General features: G+C 46.5%; 1 pseudogene; it reads right to left on the bottom strand.

Moving 5' to 3' along the window:
* Positions 1 to 26,669, bottom strand: part of LOC148773933 (protocadherin Fat 3-like) — a 173,696-nt pseudogene that overhangs the window by 42,002 nt on the left and 105,025 nt on the right.

Here is a 26,669-nt window from a genome sequence, read left to right on the forward strand (position 1 = left end):
CTTCAGACGTGTCCAGCTCTTTGTGACCCTACGGGCTGTAACCCACCAGGCTCCTCTGTCCATGGAGTTCTCCAGGCAAGAATACTGGAGTGGGCTGCCATGCCCCCCTCCAGGGGATCTTCCCGACCCAGGGACTGAACCCATGTCTCTTATGTCTCCTGCACTGGCAAGCAGGATTTTTACCACTAGTGCCACCCAGGAAGCCCTTAATCAACCATAGTTAGTGGTTTAATTGCAAGCATGTTTACTCATGGCATGTTCACAACTCCCCCTGCCCACTCTGTGCTGTCCTCATGTGTGGCTTCACTTCTGTTTCTGAGGCCTGCACACCTCTAGGTAGCTCCCTCTTGTTGGCTAGTTAGCACACGCTCAAAAGTGCCAACAGAACCCAGTTGCCGATGTCAGCAACATGGAGGCGGTAACGAGCATAAATGAATCACAAAATGCACTCCAAGTAGATCTAACTCTGAAGTTACTGGACATTAACTTCCAATTATACATAGAAACAATGATTTATGTATTTAAGAAATCTGTTCCTTTCTATTCCATGGAAGTGTCTTTTCCTATGTCCTATTTTAGCCAGCCAAAAGACGTCCTTTCTATAAAAGTCTGTGTTTCAGAAACATTGCGACATATACTACATTCATAGTCTTTTCTACACTAATGCAATAGCTTCACTGCTTAGAAAACTTGCATTATCAAAAATGCAGTTTAAAAACCTCTGTTTCAAAGGGGAAAAGAGGACTAGATAATTTCCAGACCCATGATAGCAAAGCTATTTACTTCTTCAGGAGCTATGGTAACATTAAAAAAAAAAAGCTGTTAGGGCATATAATAAAGGCTGCTGCTGCTAAGTCACTTCAGTCGTTTCCGACTCTGTGTGACCCCACGGACTGCAGCCTACCAGGCTCCTCCATTCCCTGGGATTCTCCAGGCAAGAACACTGGAGTGGGTTGCCATTTCCTTCTCCAATGCAGGAAAGTGAAAAGTGAAAGTGAAGTTGCTCAGTCCTGTCCGACTCTTAGCGACCCCATGGACTGCAGCCTAGCAGGCTCCTCCGTCCATGGGAGTTTCCAGGATGGAGTGAGGTGCCATTGCCTTCTCCGATAATAAAGGCTAGACACTATATTTCAGAATAAACACAGCATTTGAATCCTTTTCCCTTCAATTCACATGTTTTGATCTTTTCTTTTGCCAGAAGTCCTGCCCTGCTAATTAGCACTGGGCTTCTCATTTTATCAACCATATCACTTATATTGGGTTACAGCAGAGTCACTTAGACCAGCAACTGGAGTTCAAATTCACAGTTCTTTTCTTCTTCTTTCCTTATATTATAACCATGTGTGTGCTCAGTTGCTCAGTAGGGTCGGATTCTTTGTGACCTCATGGACTATAGCCCACCAGTCTCCTCTGCGCATGGGATTGCCCAGGCAAGAATACTGGAGTGGGTTGCCATTTCCTTCTCCAGGGGATCTTCCCAACCCAGGGATCAAACCCGTGTCTCCTGCTTCTTCTACACTGGTAGGCAGATTCTTTACCACTGCACCACCTGGGAAGCCCATGTCATAACACTAGAACCTAGATAATTAAATCCATCAAATTAATGCATTATGTTAGATCCAGTCCCCCTTATAAATACTCCAGCTGGTGGACAGATAGAAACTATATTAATACCTTATAATAAGTGCATTCTAAGATTAATATAAATGTTAATATATATAAATAGACATATTTCTATTCATTCCAGCAGCCATTGACTTTGATAGGTTAGTGCTCCTTCTCTTTCTTTTTAATAGGTTTCTTAAGGCAGAAGGGAGAGTTCTGGCAAGGGGTCAGTTTCTTGATGCTTTAAAAATCCCAGGGGCCCACCTCCCTGCCTCCCAGCCTGGGACGGGAAGAGCCATAAACGTTTGCTCCCCAGCTGCTGCTGTCAGTTCGCTCTGCTCGCAGTCTGCTCTCTTGTGGCTCAAGGAGGTACGAAGGCAGATTAGAGTCTGGAGGTTAGTGTGAATGTAATGTCCTCCTGAGCTGGGGACAGATGTGAGCAAGTGTATAAAACGTAGTCTCTTTCAAGCAGAGAAAGAGTTCTGATTACTGAGAAACAACTTTCCCCAAACCAAATACTCCCCATATACAATATTGTATTTCTTTCCTCTCTATCAGCTATGATAAGTAGTTAGATCCTTTCTGAAATATTTATGTGAGAAGGACTTGACCTTCGTACACCAGCCCTGAACAATGCCACATGTCCTTTGACCTCCGATGGATGTCAGATCTTCCCAACCCATGGATTGAACCCGTGTCTCTAGATCTGGGTCCTGGGGACAACAACCTTCTTCCCAGCCAAAGCCCTAAAATCTCTAGCAACATAAAATGCAGCATGATTTCAGTGGATGAGGAGGGGTTAACTTGTTTTGCAAAGCTTATGCTTGTTCAGTTTACTTCAGTCACTCAGTCGTGTCCAACTCTTTGCGACCCCATGGACCGCAGCACGCCAGGCATCCCTGCCCATCACCAACTCCTGGAGTCCACCCAGACCTATGTTCATCGAGTCGGTGATGCCATCCCGCCCTCTCGTCGTCTGCCGTCCCCTCCTCCTCTTTGAACAGAGGTCCACCAGGGGTGTGGGCTCTAGCTTTACATGCTCTGTGTCTTCAGGCATCCATCAGTTTGGGGCCAGGGTTAGCGTGAAGGGAGAAGTGCCCCCTTTATCAAAGCAACTGACGCCATTTGTGGCGAGTCGGGGCAGGACAGAAGGATCAGGTGCTTTTAGCAACTGTCAGAGCAGGAAGCAGGCGGAGAAGTCTCTGTCCCCCACTCCTAGGTCCCCTCTAGAAGGCAGGGCAGTGTAATAGGAAATGGTGTGACACTGACAAGCGGCGACCCTGAATTTTCTTCCTGACTATTCAATGCATTTCCTGTGTGGGACCTATCAAAGTTAATGGCTGCTGGAATGAATAGAAGTATACATTATGTCTAATACTTACATTAATATTAATTTTAATATTATTAAAATATATTATGCATTAATATATTTCTTTGTGTCCTTCAGTTAGAGTTTTTAAGGGGTCACTTCACTTCTCTGAGTCTTGCTTCCCTTTCATGAAAAATGAGGATAATTACTCTTGGAAACTTGTGAGCATTAGATGGTTTAATGTATGTGGAAGCAACTTGTAAAGAAAAAAAAATTGAGGGTAAAAACAAATTACTGCAGGGTCCCTAAACTGGAGACCCTCGCCTGACTGGGAAATGGAAGATCTGAGCTGCAGTATAACCCCTTCTTTGCTGTCCTTTTTGGGTCAGATTCACGATTGGTAAACCGACGGATGATATGAAATACCACGTGCCTGGGAGAACTCTGTGTTAATCAGCATCACAAGCAACGTGCAGCGGGGCCAGCCCCTTCATAACTGTCCCGGGCAGAGGGATTCTTTTCACAAAGACTCCACCAGGAGGGGCGTGCACACGACGTGGCTACTCAGCACAAGGCTCCCCACCTCCCGAAGCTTCGCTCAGGTGGACATTTCGGTCACTCGCCACAGAGCTGAAAGCATAATTCACTCGAGCAGAAGCTCAGGGCTCTGGAACCTGCAGGGAGGAGAAAGGCAATCCTCTCATGGTTTCAGAAGGGTCTCACTGCCCCATGTATGTCTTCCTCGCCTTAGTGAAAGTCGCTCAGTCACGTCCGACTCTTTGCGACCCCATGGACTGTCCATGGAATTATCTAGGCTAGAATTCTCTAGGAAAGGAGTGGGTAGCCTTTCCCTTCTCCAGGGGATCTTCCCGACCCAGGAATTGAACTGGGGTCTCCTGCATTGCAGGTGGATTCTTTACCAATTGAGCTACGTGCCTTATTTCCCCAGGATTCCCACAGCCCCCTGGGTTAAGTCTGTCCCTTTAGCTAATGCATCAGTATCCAGGTCTGATTATTACTGCTGCCACTTTGAGCTTATTCAACCTCTTGACTTATATCTCTGCCTTATTATACTGAGAATCTAATAACTAAAGATAAACATCCTACACCCTGAATTCACATGCTTTGCCAAGGTGCCATGTCTCAGCCAATGCCACATACGTCAGTAAGCTCCCTTCATAATTCCTGGTTTGCATGAAATTTTAAAACATATTTTCTTAAGGTCCCTTGGCTTTGAAATGGTTTCCTGTGATTTTTCCCATAGCACAGAATCACCTTGGTTGGTGTTTGCTTTGTTCAGCCCTATTTTCTGGGATGATCTTGCTAAAGGCTGAGTGCCATTTAAGACATCCTCTCTGGGGCAGCTGTGTGTGGATGGAAAATATAAGGGATTATCTACACGGTAAGAAGTTGGTATCTCCTCCACAGTGGACATGTCCAGACCACTCCTGGCCCTTCAGGACTCCATGCATGCTAAAGATAAGGGATCTGCAGACAGACATCTAACATGAATGAGGAATAGAAACTTCCCAGTTTGTAGGGAAATCTGGTTAAGGTTCAGACACTGAATTATACAGAATTCCTTTGGGTGGGACTATGGGCTCTGTCCTCAGAGAATTGGAATGAACAGTCCAGGCCTAAGTGTAAACCAGATCTCAGATTTCCCTATGCTTTTTAAATACTCGAGTTTCAAGTATCATCCTGCCTCGTGGACGCCTTCATCGTTTTACTTCACTGTGTGTGTGAGAAGCGCGTCATTGTGGCTGCCTATCGCAGGCCCGTTGACCTGTCCCAGCACGTTCCCTTCGGGACTGTCTCTCCACCAGCCAGTCCAGCTGAGCTCCCTGTCACTCGCCCAGTGCACGATGCTGCTTCACGGGCCATGAGGATGGGGCCAGGTCAGCCTCACTCACCGCTCTAACTCCAGCAGCCCACCCGGGGCTTGGAAAAGCATTTGCTTCACTGATGAGTGAATGAGAAAATAAAAGTGGTAAAGAAACATTCCTTTACTACTTTCTTTGCTCAGAAATGCCTTCCCAGGACAATTCACTGCTTCCAGTATCTTTCACGGACTCCTCCAAGGAAGACAGAGAACTCCTTCCTTTACGCTTGCTCTCTATTCCAACTACACCGCCTATGACTCTTTCTAGCTCCTGTTCTTGATGGCCAAGGAGCAGAGGACCTTCTGCTATTTGTCTCGAAAAAGAGGATTCAAGGGGTCCTAGTAACTATCCTTAGATGTCTGGAGGGCGGTTTGTACAGGAGGGTCAGACAGGTCAGGCTCCGTGTGGCTTTAAAAGGGCAGCAGGTGACCTCACAGGAGGGAGACTTGGTGCCCACAAAGCCAGTTGTCTCAGGTCCATCTTGAGAGGTATTGAGTGCTAGGACTGGGCTCAAACCTTGGCTGCGTTATTGTGGCAGGAGGATAGTAAATAGGATGTGGGAAGTTGCAGTCAGTTAATTTAAAGTTTTCTCAAACCTGTGCGGAGGTAGGAGAGTACAGTGGTTGGGACAGCCCGGTGTGAATCCTGGCTTGACCTGCACTAGTTCTGTGGGACCCTGAGCAAGTCAATTGACCATTCTGAGTTGTGACTTCCTTAACTTCTGAGGAAAGTTAATGATCCCAATCCTTGAGGGTGATTGTCATGGTTAACTACAACTACACACAACCAGTCCATTCTGAAGGAGATCTGTCCTGGGTATTCATTGGAAGGACTGATGCTAAAGCTGAAACTGCAATACTGTGGCCACCTTATGCAAAGAGTTGACTCACTGGAAAAGACTCTGATGCTGGGAGGGATTGGGGGTGGGAGGAGAAGGGGACGACAGAGAATGAGATGGCTGGATGGCATCACTGACTTGATGGACATGGGTTTGAATGAACTCCGGGAGTTGGTGATGGACAGGGAGGCCTGGCGTGCTGTGATTCATGGGGCCGCAAAGAGTAGGACACGACTGAGTGACTGAACTGAACTGACACACGCGTGAAAAACAAAGCGGTAACAGGTTGCCGCTCAGTAGGTGTGAGTTGCTCCACTGGTCCCTGCCTCCACTGAGCACTGGTTGCACAGGGCTTCTCACCTCCATCGCTTGGCTCTAAAGCTTCTCAGCCTGGACTGACTCCTCCCTGTGTCCCGTCTGATTCTAGGCATCCTTTCAGACCGAGTGTGGCGGCCTCAGCCTCAGGCCTTCTCCTACCACCCTGCACAGCCTTCCGACAGCGGGCTGCCCCCGGCTGAGGGCCCGGCGCTGACTCCTTACCCCGCCAGCACCGAGCTTGCCCATGACAGACGCGCCACGCATTTGACTGGAGCTTCAGTTTCAAGTCTGGGTTCCATGTCTGAACCAAGGCTGGACGAATCAGGCACCCACTTCCACCGACACTCATAAACACACCAGTCTTAAACGCTAATGGTCTCATGGCAAATCCATTCTCTTGGACAAGTCTCTCATTTTTGATATGTATCTAGATCAGATTTTTGAAAAATCAATGAAAATCTTCCCTAACAGACCATGACCACTGCCCCACGGCTTGCCCCGATATTCTGTCCTCTGACTTCCTCATCGGAGCTCAAGGGAGTTTATCATTCCCCAGGCTTTCTTACCCAAGTGCCAACATCCCCTGAACATCCAAGGTTTACCAGGAGCCATCTCAGGACAGCAGAACCCTTAAACTTCTGCTCAGACATGATGCTCGATGGGGGCTGGAATGTAATAAACCTCTTTGGCACTAAATTTCAAGCCTGCTTTCACTGTGTCAGAGCAACCCAGCATTTTAGTTCAAGATGCTTAATGATGTTAATTCAACCCAACAAAAGTCTCCATGAGAGAAAGATGACGTGGAAGTTGGGAGGAGGGTAGACTACTGAGGCCAAATTTGTGTAAATACTTCTACACAGCCCAGAATGGATCACTACCTCTATTTATCTCCTAATTATTCCACCAAGTGGTAGGAAAGTCCACTTACTACATCTGCCAACCTTCCAGGCTAAACAGCAGCCAACACTATGGTGTGTGTGTTGGGGGAGGGGGAGTGGACTAGGAGCATTTACTGGCCTCAATTATCTCTCCTTTCCAATAAATGAGAAAATGTCTGCAATGCTTCATGCGTTCCTTAACAAGTTGTCACTGTATTTTCATTTGAGATTGTACTTTTGGAAAAGTGACAGAACTATTACTAATATAACGAGGAGCTCACCCCCTGAACCCCGAGAAAATTTTTTCTATTGTATCTTACTGTGAGATTTATTAGAGTTTGGTTTCCTAACCACCAGAATTAGGGTCACCAGGCTACATATATATTGACTCCATGGCTTCACTCAAAGCCTCCCATTATATTTGAGTGTGGGGCTCAGTAGTGGGCCTTTCTAGTAAGTCACAGGCCTACTGGAGTCCAAGACCCTCTGCCGTCCTGACGTGGGTCTGTGAGACTGGTGATCAGTCTGTCAGGAAAAATGGGGTTATCTGAATATTCTCATAGTGTACGTAGCACTGGGGTTATAAGTAATATACAAAATGGAAGAGCTCCTGTTCTTAGGATGCAATTAAACAAGGACCTAAGAATAAAATATGGAAGAGCTCTTATTCTTAAGATGCAAGGAATAAAACAAGGACCCAACATGAACCTACATTGAATCAGTATGCCATTCTCACCAGCTGTATGCCCTGGGCAAGGCAGGGAGCTATTGCATTTATAAAATGGAGATAATCATATAAAGTTTCTGAACATGAGAACTGGACCAGATGGTGTTTTGAGGTCCTTTTACCACTAAAATTCAGTATTTTATTTTACAGCTTAATTACACGAGTGACTTAAAGGTGGCAAGAAGTTGAGAGGTGGGCCCTGAGTCTGCAGCATTACCACTCAGGAAATGCTTCCTTCTAGACTGAGAAACACATTGGAGAAGGAAATGGCAACCCACTCCAGTGTTCTTGCCTGGAGAATCCCAGGGACGGGGGACCTGGTGGGCTTCCGTCTATGGGGTCACACAGAGTCGGACGCGACTGACGTGACTTAGCAGCAGCAGCAGACTGAGAAAGCCTCCTCCTGGGATGTCTGGGACTGAATTACAAAAACTTCCAGAATTCTGGGTTTCCTGTGAGTAGAAGGGTTTATGGGGACTTGAGAACAAGAGTCCTGGGCAAGGCTATCACCTTGAAACTCACCGCATTTAAAACATCAGTGTCTCTTTAAGTCTTAGCCTTAAGGCTGAGAGTGGTGGTAGTTTAGTCACTCAGTCATGTCTGACTCTTTGCGATCCCATGGACCATAGCCCACCAGGCTCCTCTGTCCATGGGTCCCAGGCAAGAATACTGGAAGGGGTTGCCATTCCTTTCTCCAGGGGCTCTTCCCAACCCACGGATCAAACCTGAATCTCCTGCATTACAGGCGGATTCTTTTACTGCTGAGCCACCAGGGAGAGGTCCCCACCAACAGCAAACTAACAGTATCCTTAACCCTACAACCAGAAGGAACTGAATTTTGCAAACTCTGAAGTGAGCCTGGAAGATTCTTCCCCTGAGCCTCTGACCGGAGAGCCCCAGATGTCTGACAGCTTGACTTCATCTTTGTGAACGCTTGAGCAGAGGAACCAGATGACAAGCTGTGCTCACCTGCACCTCTGACGTACAGAACTGTGAGATAATAAGATCTTGTTGCTTTAAACCAAAAAATAAAGTAAAATAAACCATCATTGTCTCTGGAGACTTCCCTGGCGGTCCAGTGGTTGAGACTCTGTGTTTCAACTGCAGGGCTCACAGGTTCGATTCCTGGTTGGGGAAGTAAGATCCCACATACCGTGCAGAGTGTGGCCAAAAGATAAAAATAAAAAATAAAACATCAGTGTCTCATGAAAAACGCAGAGGAAGATCCCTCTCTCCAACAAAATCACCCCTCTAAATCCCTGCTGTAAAGAAAATCTGCCAAGCCTGCCCTCTGCCCATCTCTGCTTGATGAACTCATACTCATCCTTCAAAACCCAGAACACAAGTGGTCCCTGACATCTAAATGTCACTGAAAGCTTTCCTCTGGCTGTGACAGGGACTCTGTCCCTTTTTCCTCCCCAGCATTTCTTATAACACTATTAAGGCAAACAGGGACTTGAAAAAGCTGAGCTCACAACAGTCAGCTCCTAAGAGAAGGGACTGTGTCTTTTATTCACTTTGAGCTTATAGCACCTAAGACATTGCTGATGGGCTTCCCTGGTGGCTCAGATGATAAAGAAACTGCCTGCAATGAGGGAGACCCGGGTTCAATCCCTGGGTTGGGAAGATCCTCTGGAGAAGGATATGGCTACCCACTGCAGTATACTTGCCTGGAGAATCCCATGGACAGAGAAGCCTGGTGAGCTACAGTCCAGGGGGTCACAAAGAGTTGGACACGACTGAGCGGCTAACACAAGATATTGCTGCCACTGCAGATTTTTACCGAATGAAACAAATTCTCAGAGAACAAGGATTAATTAGCTGGTTTAGCTTCTCCTGCAGGGTCTGTCCTGTCCTGTCTTGAACTTCTTTTGAACTGTGCTGTGAATCCCTGCAGGAAGGCTCTAGCAGACCTTTGGTGCATAAATCAATTTGCCTACAAAGGAAACCTAGGTGCGGTCTGGACAGCTGGCATTCATAAATCCTGCATGTTAGTGGCATCTGCCAGAAACACATTTCCCCTAGCACGCATGCTTGGAGTTACTTTGGAGCTAACTTACATACTCAACAGTTTGGACATCACTGTATCTCCACCTGATGGAAACACAAACAGAGCTCACTGGGAACCACAGAGGGAGTGGCTTGCACGCTTCTGGGCTGCATGGGGGTCATGGAAAGGTCTCCCGGAGGGAGCTGTGATCTCCAGGGCTTTCTTCTGATGAACTCATTCTCCAAAGGGCAAATCTAAACTCTCTGTAAGGGGAGAGGGTGAGGGCCCTGTCTGTCCTCAACCATCTAAAGGGGTGTTTTAAGAATGGCTTCTCTTCCGGCCACAGTCCCTTTGGGCCAAGTTCATACTGGCTAGGAAAATTCCGGGTGCAATTTTCTTCACAGAGGGCAGTGAATTTATAGCACCACGTGTCAGAGAGTAAAAGAGGGAGTGAGCAATGGTTTTTGCTGACCACCGTGGTTGACTCTGTGTAGCTATGGCCTCTGAGCAGGGAAGGTCAAAGTTCAGTGGCTCCAGTTATACCAACAAACAGGAACCACCCATCTCCGCCACTCTGGAGGTCAAATCCACCCCCGATCGTGCTCCCTTGCATCTGGCCCTCGGGTTTCACTCAAGCAAACCCAGCTGCCCTTATGCACCCTGGTAGCTTCTGAACTTGCTTCCCTGCCTCTGGCCTGGCCCGTCTAACCCATCCCCTCAGCAGTCAGCAAGCTCTCTGTGAAAGACAGACCTGATTCCATGACTTCTCCACTTCAAATCAGTCAATGGCTCCACTGCTTTGGGATGATTTCTAGGACTTCATCCTAATGGCTCTTGTGTGATCACTCCTCAGAAGTCTTTGTCATCACCAGAGAGCTCTTTCAGCCCCCTTGGTGTAGGCTACTATTGTGCCCTTAAGCCTCATACAAACACCTTCTCCATTGGAATGCTGTCCCTCCGCTACCTTTTCCACACATCTAATTCCTACTTTTCCTTTTTTTTTTTTTTTTAAAAAAAAGGAAATATAGTTGATTTACAATGATGTGTTAGCTTCGGGTATACAGCAAAGTGATTCAGTTTTATATGTATAATATATTCTTTCTCAGGTTCCTTTCCATTGTAGGCTATTTTAAGATATTGAATACAGTTCCCTGTGCTACACAGTAGGTCTTTTGTTGTTTATCTGTTTTTTATGCAGCGGTGTGTATCTGTTAATCCCAAACTCCTGATTCATCTCCGCTGCCTTTCCCCTTTCATAACCATAAGTTTGTTTTCTATGTCTGTGAGTCTATTTCTGTTTTGTAAGTTCACTTGTCATTTTTTTTAGATTCCACATGTAAGTGATATCATATGACATATGCTACAGCCACTATGGAGAACAGTATGGAGATTCTGCAAAGAATCTAAAAACAGAATCTAAAAATCTAAAGCTAAAAACAGCCACCATATGATCCAGTAATTCCACTTCTGGGCATACATCTGGAAAAGGTGAAAACTCTAATTTGAAAAATACATACACCACAATGTTCACAGCAGCACTATTTACAGTAGCTAAGACATAGGAGCAATCTATGATCAACGGATGGATGGATAAAGATGTGGGGTGTGTGTGTAACAGAACATTACTCAGGCATAAAAAATGAAATAATGCCATCTGCAGAACACAGATAGACCCAGAAACTATCATGCAAAGTGAAGTAAGTCAGACAGAGAAAGACTAATTCCTGCTTATCTTTCATCTCAACCTAGAGAATAGTCCCTTCAGGAAAGCTTCCCCCTTGATTGGGTCCCCTAAGGAGGCTCATCTCAGGGACAATGCCTGCCCACTTGTACGTCTGACTGCCCATAAGCTCCCCGCTCCACCCAAGGGGGGCTGAGCTTGTCTTGTTCACCCCGCAGCCCCGGCATCTCTCACGGTGAGGAGGCACATCGCCGGTGGTCCAGTGAGTGAATGAACGGATACGAGCCGGCAGGGACGGTAGCCCAAGCCGCCACACACAGCCCGGGCCGCGGAGGGTTCGCTCCAAAGCGCACTCACCGTCGCAGGTGCAGCGCACGTTCCGGTAGAAACGCGGGCACACGAAGCTGATGCGGGCCGTGCTGTAGGTCATGAGAGCGTGCGAGTCCAGCGACAAGCCCTGCTCGCAGTGCTGCTCCTGACAGTCCAGCCCAGAGCAGTTCTTCTCCAGGATGGCCGAGATGCGCATGGCGTTCTCCAGGTGTCTCCTGGCATTGGACAGCTTCTGGATGAGGTAGGCCGGCTTGTAGAACTCGCTGCTGTGCGTCTCCACCGCGAACAGCATGTCCAGTTCGCTGGTGCCTGCCACGGGCTGGATGCTAATGATGTGCAGGCTGTCCTGCTTCTGGGTCAGGACCGCGTTGCGCAGGGTGCGCCGGAACCCGTGCATGTGGAGCCCACGAAATCCTCGGGGGACACGTTCTCGAAGCGGATGGTGACAGTGTTCTGCAGCATCTCCTGCACCAGCTGCTCCACGTGCACGACCACGTCGATGGGCACCTGGAAGCGGCCGTCGCTCACCGACACGTTCAGGACGTACTTTCCACTGTCCAAGCCCCCCAGGGCGATGATCTTCCCATCGTGACTGTTCACCTTGAACAAGCTCTTCTGCTCAGATTTCAGCGCAAACGTGAGGACGTCATACACGTCCTGATCTGTGGCGTGGATCTTCCCGATGACCCCACCAGGAAAGTCGTCCTCCATGGTAACAATGAAAATCTCCAGGGGGATGGCTGTGGGCTTGTGAATACTCTCCTCGATGACCCGCACTCGGACATAGGAGTGAGACACTTGCTGAGGTTTGCCGGGGTCTTTCGCCTAAAATCACCCAGCAGGGAGGGAAGACGAGGAAGTAAGGTAAAAGCCCACAGTAATTTTTTAAAGAGCAACAAAACCCAGATAGAAAGTGTCTGCTCCTTTAGCCACATGGATGCTCCCTCCATCCCTTGTCATTGTTCTACAGAATTTGAGCATGTACATATAAGTAAGAGGAGTGATTTATCACTTTTGGTGCCCATTGAACTGTGGTGTTGGAGAAGACTCTTGAGAGTCCCTTATACTGCAAGGAGATCCAACCAGTCCATTCTAAAGGAGATCAATCCTGGATGTTCATTGGAGGGACTGATGCTAAAGCTGAAACTGCAATACTTTGGCCACCTCATGCGACGAGTTGACTCACTGGAAAAGACTCTGATGTTGGGAAAGGTTGGGGGTGGGAGGAGAAGGGGACGACGGAGAATGAGATGGCTGGATGGCATCACCGACTCTGTGGACATGAGTTTGAGTGTACTCCGGGAGTTGGTGATGGACAGGGAGGCCTGGTGTGCTGTGGTTCATGGGGTCGCGGAGAGTCGGACACGACTGAGTGACTGAACTGAACTGAACTGAAAGTACACTCTGCTATGAGAATAAAATGTGTCAACATAATAAAGCCAGTGAGGGTGAACTGGGATGGAGGGATGCAGGGTGCTGAGATCCACAGTGCCCCAAAGAGGCTGGCTGTGTTTTAGTTCTGGACAGAAGCCACAGGGGAGCCTTGTAAAGTGGCATTCCCACTTAGAAGAGAAATTTTAGTTGTCTTTGGCTTCTTTGCTTTGGATGGGACCAGACAGCGACATGCTTTTTTGTATATTTAAGAAACAATGTTATTTCAAGTGAGAAGGACACAATACTGAGGCTTAGAATAAAGGGTGGTACAATGAGTAAAGCCTGAAAAAAGCCATTTTGTCTTCCTTCTTTCTGTAAGGACTGACAGAACCACCACCTGACATATCTTAACTGAGGACCTGCCACATACAACGTGAAGGTGGTCAGTGCCAGAGGGCTTCTGAGAAGGGCAGATTCTCAGTGGCTGGGGCCCCAGGGTGGGCATCTCAGGATGTGGATGGCCAGGTGACACCTCAGGAGATATGTCCTTGTACGTGGAAGCAGTGTGAAAGCAGGAGTTTGGTCATCACATGGACCCGAGTTCAAATCTTTGCTCCGTCTCTTACTATGTGTCTGGTAGGAAGTAAGTCACTTAACTTCTTCGAGCTTCAATTTTTGTATCTTATTTGAGTGAAACAGTCCTATCTACCTCACAGGATTCTTGTACTGTGGGGATTAAGACTCATGTGGTTGCTACATACTCGGCACAGATCTGACCCACAGAAGTACTTGGTGCATGAGAGTTAATATGATTGTTGTTATCTTTATTATTCCCACAACCACATGCTTTTTAAAATGGACTATATAAACCAGAGATGCTAGAATGGAAAATTCACTTAGGGGGTGATCAATTTAGCAAATAGGACTGAACTTGAAGTCAAATTGTGTAGAATCTTGAAGGACAATGATGAGTTCAGACTCCACAGGTCAGAGGTTGCCCACTCAAAGATCAGAGACCAGAAAGGCAAGAAGCCACTGGGTGTAAGGTAACAGACCCATGGGCCTGTGGGCTAAGAAGGACTGGACAGTCATGTCTTCCTATAAACCCTAAAATTCACCATCTGAACAAGCCAGAATTCACAAGGTTTCTGGCAGTAGGGAGCTCAGATGTTTTTAGTTTAGGGGTTAGCACCCATTTTCTGTAAAGGGTTAGACAAGAAATACTTTAGGCTTTGGGGTTATATGATCTGTATCAACTATTCAACTTCCAGCAGGAAGGCAGCCCAGAGCATATGTAAGTGAACCAGTGAGGCTGAGTTACCATAAAACTTTATTTATAAAAACAGGTTGAGGACAGGATGTGGTTCAGGGGTTATAGTCTGCTGACCTCTGGTTTAGTGGAATGAAATAATCAAAGTGGAATGGTTAGCCTGGAAAGGGTACAGAGATAGATCAGAAAGAATAAAGCTGAAGCCAGAGGAACACCCAGGAGGTTTTGCAATAGACTCAGTATGGGACAATTTAGAGTAAAGAGGGGAGATTGCAAAGGGTATATATCTGATGCACGCTGAGGCATTTTGGAGACAGAACGTGGGCCTCGGTGGTAAGTTTAATATAAGGGACCAGGAGCAGAAAACTCTCCATGGTGTTTAGAAAGTCTAAGATGTGAAATGTGCTCTCTAACAGCCAGAGAACTGTACTGGCTTCTGTGCACACTCGAGTCACTCAGTCGTGTCCAACTGTGTGACTCCATGGACTACAGCTCTCTAGGCTCCTCTGTCCATGGGATTTTCCAGGCAAGAATATTGGAGTGGATTGTCTTTTTCTCCTCCAGGGATCTTCCCTATGCAGGAATTGAACACAAGTCTGTTGCATCTCCTGTATTGGCAAGCAGGTTCTTTACCACTAGTGCCAGCTGGAAGCCCCAGTAGCTTCTGTGAGAAGGTACTAAAACTCTCTCCTTGCCCTTGAGGACCTCTAACTGTGATATAAAGTCATTCACATAATATTGTTGGAGGAGTGGGTGGCAACTGAAGAGTTTATCAATATACTTCGAGCCAAAAGTCATTAATTTGAAAGGTTTCGTGGGGTAGGGTAGCCATAACTTATCCAAAGAGATAAGGTGCACAATTAAACCCTATATAAAGACTGACTATTCTCATCATTGCCACTATTATAATAGGCTGCTCTCTGTGCCAACTGTGCTTAAAAGACAGCCACTCAGTCTCACTGATGGGACCCAAGTCTCGGGACTGGCAAAATCTGCAACCAGGGACTTTTTGGCACTCTCTTGCTTCCTGCTTCTGTTCATGCCCTTCCCGTAACTGCCACGTCTGCCTCTTGGTCTCCCTTCATTCGACATCATGACCTTGAGGAAGCTGAAATGTTGGGAGATCACTGCCACCTGAGTCCCTGTTCCTGTTTCCCCTCTCTGGGAAAACTTACAAAGAAGTGTGGTGTGCCAAGTCTCTTTAGTCGTGTCCAACTCTGCTACCCTCTGGACTGCAGCCCTCCAGGCTCCTCTGTCCATGGCATTCTCCAGGTGAGAATACTACAGTGAGTTGCCATGCCCTCCTCCAAGGGATCTTCCCAACCCAGGGATCGACCCATTTCTCTTACGTCTCCTGCATTGGCAGGCAGGTTATTTACCACTGGGAAAGTGGTAAAGTTAGTGCCCCCTGGGAAGCTCAAGCAGAGGTCTCTTAAAAAGCAGAGGTATTAAATATTAATATGAAATATTAATAGCTTTAAAACACCAGCACAAGGATTGGTCATTTCCCCGTTGGGGTGATCCGGGAAATACTTCTCAGGAAATGGCAACCCATTCTTGTATTCTTGCCTGGAAAATCCCATGGACAGAGGACCCTGGCAAACTATACAGTCCATAGGGTTGCAATGAGTGGGACATGACTTAGCAACTAAATGACAACCACCCCCGAGCAGTAAATCTTGACCAGTGAGTTGTCTTTGGGGCTCATCTGGAGCCCCAGGAATGTTCAGAATACAGATTTAAGCCAGAGACTGTCAGTCTGGCACACCCTACAGGAAGGTCCCTTCTCAACAATGATATTTCCTTTCCTTCCTGTTAGGTTTCACACACAGAGGCCGCTTTTATTGGTGTGAAATTGAAAATGAGATTAAAAAGGGAACACTCCTACATGGTAATGAATTATGTTGACTTGCTCAACAGAAAAAAAAACAAAAACCAAACCAAGGGGCAGAGCCCGTAGTGGGAGAGAAAGCTGGCCTGCAACAGGTAGAGGATGAGGTCGTACCTGGACACACAGCACGTACTCCGGAGACTCTGTGTGCTGGAAGACCACGGCTGACCTCAGGATCCCGTCTGAGTCCAAAACGAATGCCTCCTCTTCATTTCCCGACAAAATAGAGAAGGAGAAGGGAGGCCCATTGTGAAAGGAGTCTTTGTCTGTCACCATGAGCTGCAGAACGCTGGTGCCTACTGGCTTATTTTCCTGCATAAGAGAGTATATTAAAAGGGAAGATAAAATTACACCTCTCTGCACATTTAAAAAAAAACCCATCATTACCAGCTGAGAGTGCTGGGCTAGAAAACAGAGCTTTTAATGGAAGGGATTCCCTGTGATATTATCTCGTCTTCTGAAAAATGCTGGTGTCTGTAAGCATCACCCCATCATTGGCTGCCTCCCCAGATTGCCCCGTGAGACAATAAGCTGCAGGTGAGAACACAAGGACTTGGCCTTGAACTACTTTGTAGGTTCCAAGGACGCTGCCTGGCTCTATCTGTCCTTGAAAGGCTGGAATTGCCCTGAGTTCACCCAGATGGCTCTGGAAAGCCATGGTGCTCATCATCCTTCATGACGGCACCAGAAATCCTCTGGGGCCAAGAAAACATCAACCTTTTGGGATGGAAAATCCTTCCTCACACCTGTCACAACACAATTATGCTGAGGTCCAACATGGTGACACAGTGTCATGATACTGGACTTTTAGGGAGACATCCTGGCAACTTCCTGGTAGAAATACAAAGGCATGTTTTGGGTGGAAAATAGGGCTTTAAATCCCACCCATCAGAACACAGTTCCTCTGTTTCTCAAGGGAAGAGAAAGGGGATGGGATATTCTTCAATCAGAGAATGAAGAGAAAAGACATCTACAACTCCATCAGAAGTTTAGGAAGCCCAGATGTCCTTATGCCAAAGTTACATTGCAGAAACTCTGCCTTCTGTCTCAGATGGAAACACAGAGACTCTTAGTCATTCCTTCTGAGGGTCCAAGGTTGTCCTCTGAAAACACAAAATTAAATTCCTCAGTGGCTTGGGCATGGGTTTCCTTGCTCCGCCCTGTTTGGACTTTAGCATTACCAGAGCGCGGACCTAGAGTCAGTTTCATTAGTTCAGGCCTTCTGATGAGACTGACTTCGGATTAACTGAGTCTGTGTCACAGAGATGGAGAGAGTGACACCCTGCATGATGGGAGTCACGCACACGGAGGGTGCACTCACGTTTTAGGTGCTGGGTTTGTCTTATAAGAACCGTGTGTTGGAAAAAAAAATTATTCTGGGGTGAACAATGGGAGGAGCATTATTTTTTTTTGCAAGAGAATGAGGTGAGGAGAACCTCAGAGACCTCTCATTTGTTTCTCCTCTCACGTGGCCTTTGGGTCACTGGGAACCAGACACCATCTCTCTGGGATCAGAGGTGGAAACCCCCAGCCCCCCACGGGTTTACTGGTGCACAGACAGCAGCCTCAGCACCACACCAAACAGATTGGTGGATTTGTTTGCTCTCTCCATAAAAGCCATTTCCTCCGCAGAAGAGAGAGGGAGAGAGGATGTGTGCCCAAGGGGTCTCACGTGAGGAAGGAGGGTGAAATACAGCGCAGACTGCTGCGCTGCAGACAGGAGCCATGATCACCGCTCAGGGCTGAGTCTCTGTTCCTCCCTGGCTGACTTCCTGGAGCACGGTGAGGACAGGCCATCAGGCTGATCAATCGTGTCATAAAAGCACAGGTTGCAGTGGCAGAGCCCGTTTTGCGTGGGGCTAGGGCGGAGAGGGGGAGGGGGAGACAGTGGCCCCGAGGGGATGGGGGTGGTGGGGAGCCAAACCAACGGGGGACAGGGCGCCAGGGTGAGGGGAGGGCGTAGGAGCCTGGGCGAGCTCTGCGGAGCCGTGGAGGGGCAGGCATGCACAGCTGCTAGAAAAGGCATCAGAGAGGAGAGGAAAAACAAACACCCCCAGAGAAGGGGTCCGGTTCTGCTAAGGAAGCGCTGACAAGGAAGCAGGGATGCTCAGCCTGATCCTCGGGGGCCCAGTGCTGTGGGGCGGGGTGGGGGTTGGGGGCTATGGACGGCCAGACTCAAAATCTTGAATGTTGCTCCAAAGGCGGTCCCTCGAGACCTGGCTCACTCTCATCTCACCTTCTACCCACAAAGCCCTGGGAACCCATGGGGGTGACTCTGAGGCTGATTTCCTAAAATATTTGTGGCCATCCCAGTACACATCTGTCCACCCCTGTCTCCAGTAAATCCTGCATGCTGACAGTATTCCTGGACCGGGTTTCCTGATCCTCCTGAAGTCGGGCTTCCAGCTTCTAGAAATGCTAGGCAATGGAGGTAGCTCAGTGTTTAGGACTTGTGTTCATGAGATATCTTTTGAATAAAAATAAAAAAGGTAGGATGAAAAGTTGTTCTCTCTGAGAGCAGAATACCAGCAGGAAGTCACTGTCTCCTGCAGTCTACTTTTAGAGAGAAGGTGGGCTTAAAGTGCTAAACAGACTGCTTATGGAAGACTTATTTTAATGAGGAGCAGTTCTAGCCTGATGGCCAATCCCTCTTTGACAAACGAGATGTCTCCTATCAATAGCCCTTCCCTGCTAGAACAGCACAAAGTGTTTAAAGGCAGCTGGTCATTGTGGGCAGAGAATACTCTCTTCTGAAGACAGACCTGAATTCAAACGCTGACTCCAGCACTTTACAGTGGCCTGACCTTGGGTGAGCTACTGAACCTCCCAGATCCTAACCTCCTTCACTCTAAACCAGGGGCTGGGCCACAATGGGGACAGATGTACAGAAAGCACTTGACACTTGAGAGAATCCCACTGGTGAAATTTTTATCAATGTTTATTAATCAGTTGCAGAGAAAGAATCAGGCTCTTTTTATACCAGCTGGGAGAAATACCAACAACCTCAGATATGCACATGACACCACCCTAATGGCAGAAATTGAAGAGGAACTAAAGAGCTTTTGATAAGGTGAAAGAGGACAGTGACAAACTTGGCTTAAAACTCAACATTCCAGCCATAGAAGGAACATACCTCAACACAGTAAAAGCCATATATGATAAACCCACAGCAAACATTATCCTCAATGGGGAAAAATTGAGAGCATTTCCCCTATAGTCAGGAACAAGACAAGGGTGCCCACTCTCACCACTACTATTCAACATAGTTTTGGAAGTTTTAGCCACAGCAATCAGAGAAGAAAAAGAAATAAAAGGAATCCAGATTGGAAAATAAAGAAGCAAAACTCTCACTGTTTGCAGATGACATGATCGTCTACACAGAAAACCCTAAAGACACTACCAGAAAATTACTAGAGCTAATCAATGAATATAGTAAAGTTGCAGGATATAAAGTTAATACAGAGAAATCCCTTGCATTCCTATACACTGACAATGAGAAAATAGAGAAATTAAGGAAACAATTCCATTCACCATTGCGACAAAAAGAATAAAATACTTAGGAATATGTCTACCTAAAGAAACAAAAGACCTATATATAGAAAACTATAAAACAGTGATGAAAGAAATCAAAGATGACACAAACAGATGGAGAAATATACCATGTTCATGGATTGGAAGAATCAGTATAGTGAAAATGAGTATATTACCTAAAGCAACCTATAGATTCAATGCAATCCCTATCAAGCTGCTGCTGCTGCTGCTAAGTCACTTCAGTCGTGTCTGACTCTGTGTGACCCCATAGATGGAAGCCCACCAGGCTCCCCCATCCCTGGGATTCTCCAGGCAAGAACAGTGGAGTGGGTTGCCATTTCCTTCTCCAATGTGTGAAAGTGAAAAGTGAAAGTGAAGTCACTCAGTCGTGTCCGACCCTTAGCGATCCCATGGACTGCAGCCCACCTGGCTCCTCCATCCAAGGGATTTTCCAAGCAAGAGTACTGGAGTGGCTTGCCATTGCCTTCTCCGCTATCAAGCTACCAATGGTATTTTTCACAGAACTAGAACAAATAATTTCACAATTTGTATGGAAATAAAAAAAAACACCTTGAATAGCCAAAGAAATCCTGAGAAAGAAGAATGGAACTGGAGGAATCAACCTACCTGACTTCAGACTATACTACAGAGCTACAGTCATTAAGACAGTATGGTACTGGCACAAAGACAGAAACACAGACTAATGGAACAAAATAGAAAGCCCAGAAATAAACCCATGCACCTATGGGTACCTCAGTTTTGACAAAGGAGGCAAGAATATACAGTTGGGCACAGACAGCCTATTCAATAAATGGTGCTGGGAAAACTGGACAGACGCATGTAAAAGAATGAAACTAGAACACTTTCTAACACCACACACAAAGATAAACTAAAATGGTTTAAAGACCTAAATGTAAGACCAGAAACTATAAAAATCCTAGGGGAAAACATAGGCAGAACACTCTCTGACATAAATCACAGAAAGATCCTCTATGCCCCACCTCCCAGAGTAATGGAAATAAAAGCAAAAATAAAAAAATGGGACCTAATTAAACTTAAAAGCTTTTGCACAACAAAAGAAACTATAATCAAGGTGAAAAGACAGCCTTCATAATGGGAGAAAATAATAGCAAATGAAGCAATGTACAAAGAATTAATCAAAAATATACAAGCAACTCCTGTAGCTCAATTCCAGAAAAATAAATGACCCAATCAAAAAATGGGCCAAAGAACTAAACAGATATTTCTCCAAAGAAGACATACAGATGGCTAACAAACACATGAAAAGATGCTCAACATCACTCATTATCAGAGAAATGCAAATTAAAACCACAATAAGGTACCATCTCACACTGGTTAGAATGGCTGCTATCAAAAAGTCTACAAATGATAGATGCTGGAGAGGGTGTGGAGAAAAGGGAACCCTCTTACACTGTTGGTGGGAATGCAAACTAGTACAGCCACTATGGAGAACAGTGTGGAGATTCCTCAAAAAACTGGAAATAGAACTGCCATATGACGAAGAATTGATGCTTTTGAACTGTGGTGCTGGAGAAGACTCTTGAGAGTCCCTTGGACTGCAAGGAGATCCAACCAGTTCATTCTAGAGGAGATCAATCCTGGGTGTTCATTGGAAGGAGTGATGCTAAAGCTGAAACTGCAATACTTTGGCCACCTCACGCAACGAGTTGACTCACTGGAAAAGACTCTGATGCTGGGAGGGATTGGGGGCAGGAGGAGAAGGGGACAACAGAAAATGAGATGGATGGATGGCATCACCAACTTGATGGACATGAGTTTGAGTGAACTCCGGGAGTTGGTGATGGACAGGGAGCCCTGGCATGCTGCGATTCATGGGCCGGACACAACTGAGTGACTGAACTGAACTGAACTGAACTGATGACCCAGCAATCCCACTGCTGGGCATACACACTAAGGAAACCAGAATTGAAAGAGACACGTGTACCCCAGTGTTCATCACAGAACTGTTTACAATAGGTAGGACATGGAAGCAACCTAGATGTCCACTGGGAGACGAATGGATAAGAAAGCTGTGGTACATATACACAATGGAATATTACTCAGCTATTAAAAAGAATGCATTTGAATCAATTCTAATGAGGTGGATGAAACTGGAGCCTATTATACAGAGTGAAGTAAGTCAGAAAGAAAACTAACAATATAGTATATTAATGCATATATATGGAATTTAGAAAGATGTTAATGATGACCCTGTATGCAAGACAGCAAAAGAGACACAGATGTAAAGGACAGACTTTTGGACTCTGGGAGAGGGTGACGGTGGGGTGTTTTGTGAGAATAGCACTGAAACATGTATATTATCATATGTGATTGCCAGTCCAGGTTCGATGCATGAGACAGGGTACTCAGGGCTGGTGTGCTGGGATGACCCTGAGGGATGGGATGGGGAGGGAGGTAGGAGGGGGCTTCAGGATGGGGGATACATGTACACCCATGGCTGATTCATGTCAATGTATGGCAAAAACCACTACAATATTGTAAAGTAATTAGCCCCAAATTGAAATAAATAAATAAATTTTTAAAAAACCTCAACATTAAGAAACCTAAGATCATGGCATCTGGTCCCATCACTTCATGGCAAATAGATGAGGAAACAATGGGAACAGTGAGAGACTTGATTTTCTTGGGCTCTAAAATCACTCTGCTGATAAAAGTTTGCATAGTTAAAGCTATGGTTTTTCCAGTAGTCATGTGTGGATCTGAGAGTTGGACTATAAAGAAGGTTGAGCACTGGAGAACTGATGCTTTCAGACTGTGGCTCTGAAGGAAACTCTTGAGAGTTCCTTGGACAGGAAGGAGATCAAACCAGTCAATGCTCAAGGATATCAACCCTGAATATTCATTGTAAAGACTGATGCTGAAGCTGAAACTCCAATACTTCGGCCACCAGGTGTGACGAGCCAACTCTCTGGGAAAGACTCTGATGCTGGGAAAGATTGAGGGCAGGAGTAGAAGGGGCAACAGACATGGCTGGATGGCATCACTGACTCAATGGATATGAGTTTGAGCAAACTCTGGGAGACGGTGAAGGACAAGGAAGTCTGGCATGCTGCACTCCATGGGGTCGCAAAGAGTCGGACGCGACTTAGGGACCAAACAAGAACAACAAATGATGCGATGAGTTGATATTAGGCAGAAACAAGAGTAAGCCATGACAAGGAAATCACAGCAGAGGATGGAGGCTGAGTGCAACAGCACAGGTGCCTGGCAGGCCAGGTTTGCTTACCTGAATCACAGCAGTAGCGTTAGCAGGTGTAAAGACTGGGCTGTTGTCATTCACATCGGAAATATCGATGTTGACAGTGGCAGTTGAGGACATCGCAGGCATGCCGCTGTCTACTGCCTGGATGAGCAGGGAGTATCCAGACACCTGCCAAAGCACAAAGGGCCCACAGTAAAGATCATGGTGCCTGCTTCCTTCTGGGCCCATGCAGAGGTGCTGTGGGCTTGCTATCCTCTGCTAAAGATGAGCTGTCTTTGCTTTGAGTCTTTGGACCAGGTTTCTCAACCAGGCGTTTGGAGCCAGATCATTCTTTGTTGCCAGGGGATGATCTGTGCATTGTAGGATGTTTAGCAGCACCCTGGTCTCTACCCACTAGAAGTCAATATTGCCTCTGACCATTTGTCAGAAACAAAAATGTCTCCAAATATTGCCAGATGTCCCCTGGAAGTACCTCGCCCCTGGTTAGAAGCACAGCTCTTGGCCTTTGTTTAAATCACAACAGTTGTCACCACTGATCTGTCTCATGGATCAGTTTTGATACTTCAGGAGTATCTTATGTGGCTCTATCACACAGTAACATCTTTCCATTTCTAAGCATCATGCCCATGGCATCTTTTTCCACATTTTAACTTCACTTTGAAGACATATTTTTGGTCAAAAAAGACAATGTTTAGGAACTTGGTTTCACCTTGACAGAGGAATCTGCTGGATCATTCCTTCTGACCTAGATACCTTTAGGTAGTCCTTTTGTGTCTGCTCACTTAGGGCCAATGCTGCTCATGAAATCAGGACCACAGAATCCCAATGCTGAATGTACTTTTCTGCCTTCTTGCTTTGGAAGGACAGAAATTCAAACCATTCAGAAATATACACTTTTTCTTTTTCTTTAAAACCTCCCTAAATAAGAAACCATCAATATCTATTGGCAGCAAGTTCTTTCAAAGGTTTTAATGAAAATATTCCCTGCTGCATTTCAGCCCATTTCTATTTACTCCCATTATTTAGAATGGAGAGTGCTCGCATGCTCAGTTGCTCAGCTGTGTCCAACTTTTTGCCGCCCCATGGACTATAGCAGTCCTGCGTCCTATGTAGCCCGCCAGGCTCCTCTGCGCATGGGATTTCCCAGGCAAGAATACTGGAGTGGGCTGCCGTTTCCTTCTCAGGGGATTGTCCCAACCCAGGGATCAAAATCGTGTCTCTGCAGCTCCTGCATTGACAGGTGGATTCTTTACCACTGAGCCACCTGGGAAGCCCATTTAGAATGGAGAACCACCCTACTTATACTCACAGAATCCATGCCTGATTCCAGTGAAGGGACAGGGGGTTGTGGATGGGAAGGGAGCAGGCCTGAACTAGCTTACCCGTTCCCGGTCCAATTTCTTCTTAACTTTCACAAGTCCCAAGACAGGATCCACAGCAAATTCATTATCCTGATCTCCATTGACAATGGAAAAACGAATCTGTCCATTGGGCTGGCTGTCTGCATCTTCTGCTATTAGCTTCACAGGACACAAACAAAACAAAGACATGACAGGGGAGACTGAGAAGAGGTTTACTCCTAGGGTCCAGCTCTATACAAATGGGCTCTGCTCTGACAGGTTTCTGAGGTGCATTGCTCACCAGTGCCAGCAATCAGGCCCCAGGGGGAGAGATTCTGGGTCAACCTAAGAAGGAAAGCACCATTACTGGAACTGTTGTTTTATTTCTCTTCATTTCATCTGAATGCAGCCTGATGCTTCTTAGGCCTGATTTCCCTCAGGCCTTGAGCCAGTTAAGACAGACCCCAAACTAACTGATGGGTAATTCTTTCCCAATTCTGCAAAACAATGATCTCTGCCACTGAGTTGAACTTTTTGTAAACCGATGCACTTCCAAGTTAAGGAAGTCCAAGAGAACTTCCTTTCCCACACGGCTAACATGCAGACCCACTGTCTCCTGCTCCACGTTGCTGACTTGGCATTTGTACGTACAGAAATAGTCTCATATAGTTCCAGGCCCCAGGAGAAAGGGCCTGGGGGGTCTACTCGGGAGGTGTAAAGAAGGAACATCCCCAACCTGGTGCTGCAGGAGCCAGGAAGGCACCCCTCCAGCCTAGGGGTGGTGAGAGTGCTGAGGACAGGGCTCCCTGTTTCCCGACGTAACTTTCATATTTAAGAGAACCTGTGTTCTCCTAACACATGTTCTTACTGCCATTAGAAAAAAGTTCCTTCCAGAAAGAGCTCCTCTAAGAGTGGCCAATCGATCTTAAGCTTGATCCTATTTGTAGCTGCCTTACTGTGTGTGTGTGTGTGTGTGTGTGTGTGTGTGTGTGTGTGTGCATGTTTGGTGTGGGGGAGGTGGAAATAATTTTTTTCTGTCCTTAGACTTATCATCTAAGTTACAAACTAATAGCAGCTATTAGGAATTAATTCCACGTTCTGTTTTGTTTCCTTGAAAAACACACTCCTGGGAGGAAAGTGGTGAAAGATCGCCTACCCTTTGCTGTAAATGAACTTATCAGACCTTCTCTAACAGACAAACCAGGGAGGAACAGCTGAAAGACTAGTGTCTGAGTAGAGTTTCTGGGGACCAAAGGGAGCCTGAAAGGAGAAAGTGTGAAGAGAATCCAGGATGGACTTTGCTCACTTTTCCACTCTCTTGAAGATCATTCATCCGAAATACCTAGACTTCCCACTGGTACCTACCAAAATGACTGAGTCCCCGACCAAGGCATCTTCACTTATGACAGCACTGTACACATCCTGGCTGAACTCGGGAGGGTTGTCATTCACGTCTGTGAGGTTGATGCCGACAGTGGTCACAGCGCTGAGGGCAGGCGTCCCCCCATCTTTCGCTTCCACCACCAGGTAAAACTTTCTGCATAATTCATAGTCCAGGGCCTCAGATACAGAAATACCCCCTTTGAAGAAAATGGGGAGCTTTAGATTTAATTAGGAAACAAGAAACACTCTGGTCAGCAGCTCCACAATCATGGTAATATCTATGACATCATCGCCAGCCAAGACTCTGAGATATTTGGGAATTCGTTTACTTAACGCCTGCTGAAAGTACCCCAGAGTCTGATTAACGCTGTCAGTTAAAACACAGCTACCCACCAGACACAACACTGAAGAAATCGAGTCTTTGTGTATTTCTGAAACAGTGTCAGAACCCCTCAAGCAGCCAGAAATCTCTGGCATTATTCACCCTTATGGGAAGTGGGGCGGGAGCAAGCGGCCCCTGGAAAAGTCTCCCCAGGATTCCTCCAGAAGACCCAGGCAGACGGAGACTGAGCCAAGATGCATTAATATGATTCTGTGACCTCAACTCTCATCAGTTAGTGTATGTGTGCTAAGTCACTTCTGTCGTGTCCGACTCTTTATGACACTATGGACTATAACCCACCAGGCTCCTCTGTCCATGGGGTTCTCCAGGCAAGAACACTGGAGTGGGTTGCCATTTCCTCCTCCAGGGGATCTTCCCCTCCCAGGGACTGAACCCATGTCTCTATGTCTCCTGCATTCACACACAGGTTCTTTACCAGTAGCACCAACTGGGAAGGACCAGTTAGTATATACTTGCGAACTTCACCTGTCTTAAATTGAATTACTCACTAAGGTGCCTTGCTTACTTACAGTGTGCTTATCTAAAAATTTTAGGTCACAAAGAGGACAAAGAAAGTTGAGGACACTGTAACATTCTGGGAAAGGAAACACCTGGGAATCTGTAACCAAAAGAAGTGTGAGTTTAGTGCCCACAACTACAGAGAAGAGCTAACACTCATGAAAGTGAAAGTTGCT

The sequence above is a fragment of the Moschus berezovskii genome, chromosome 25 (assembly GCF_049115385.1).
Source record: "Moschus berezovskii isolate FMDL1 chromosome 25, NW_MosBer_1.0, whole genome shotgun sequence".
NCBI lineage: Eukaryota > Metazoa > Chordata > Mammalia > Artiodactyla > Moschidae > Moschus > Moschus berezovskii.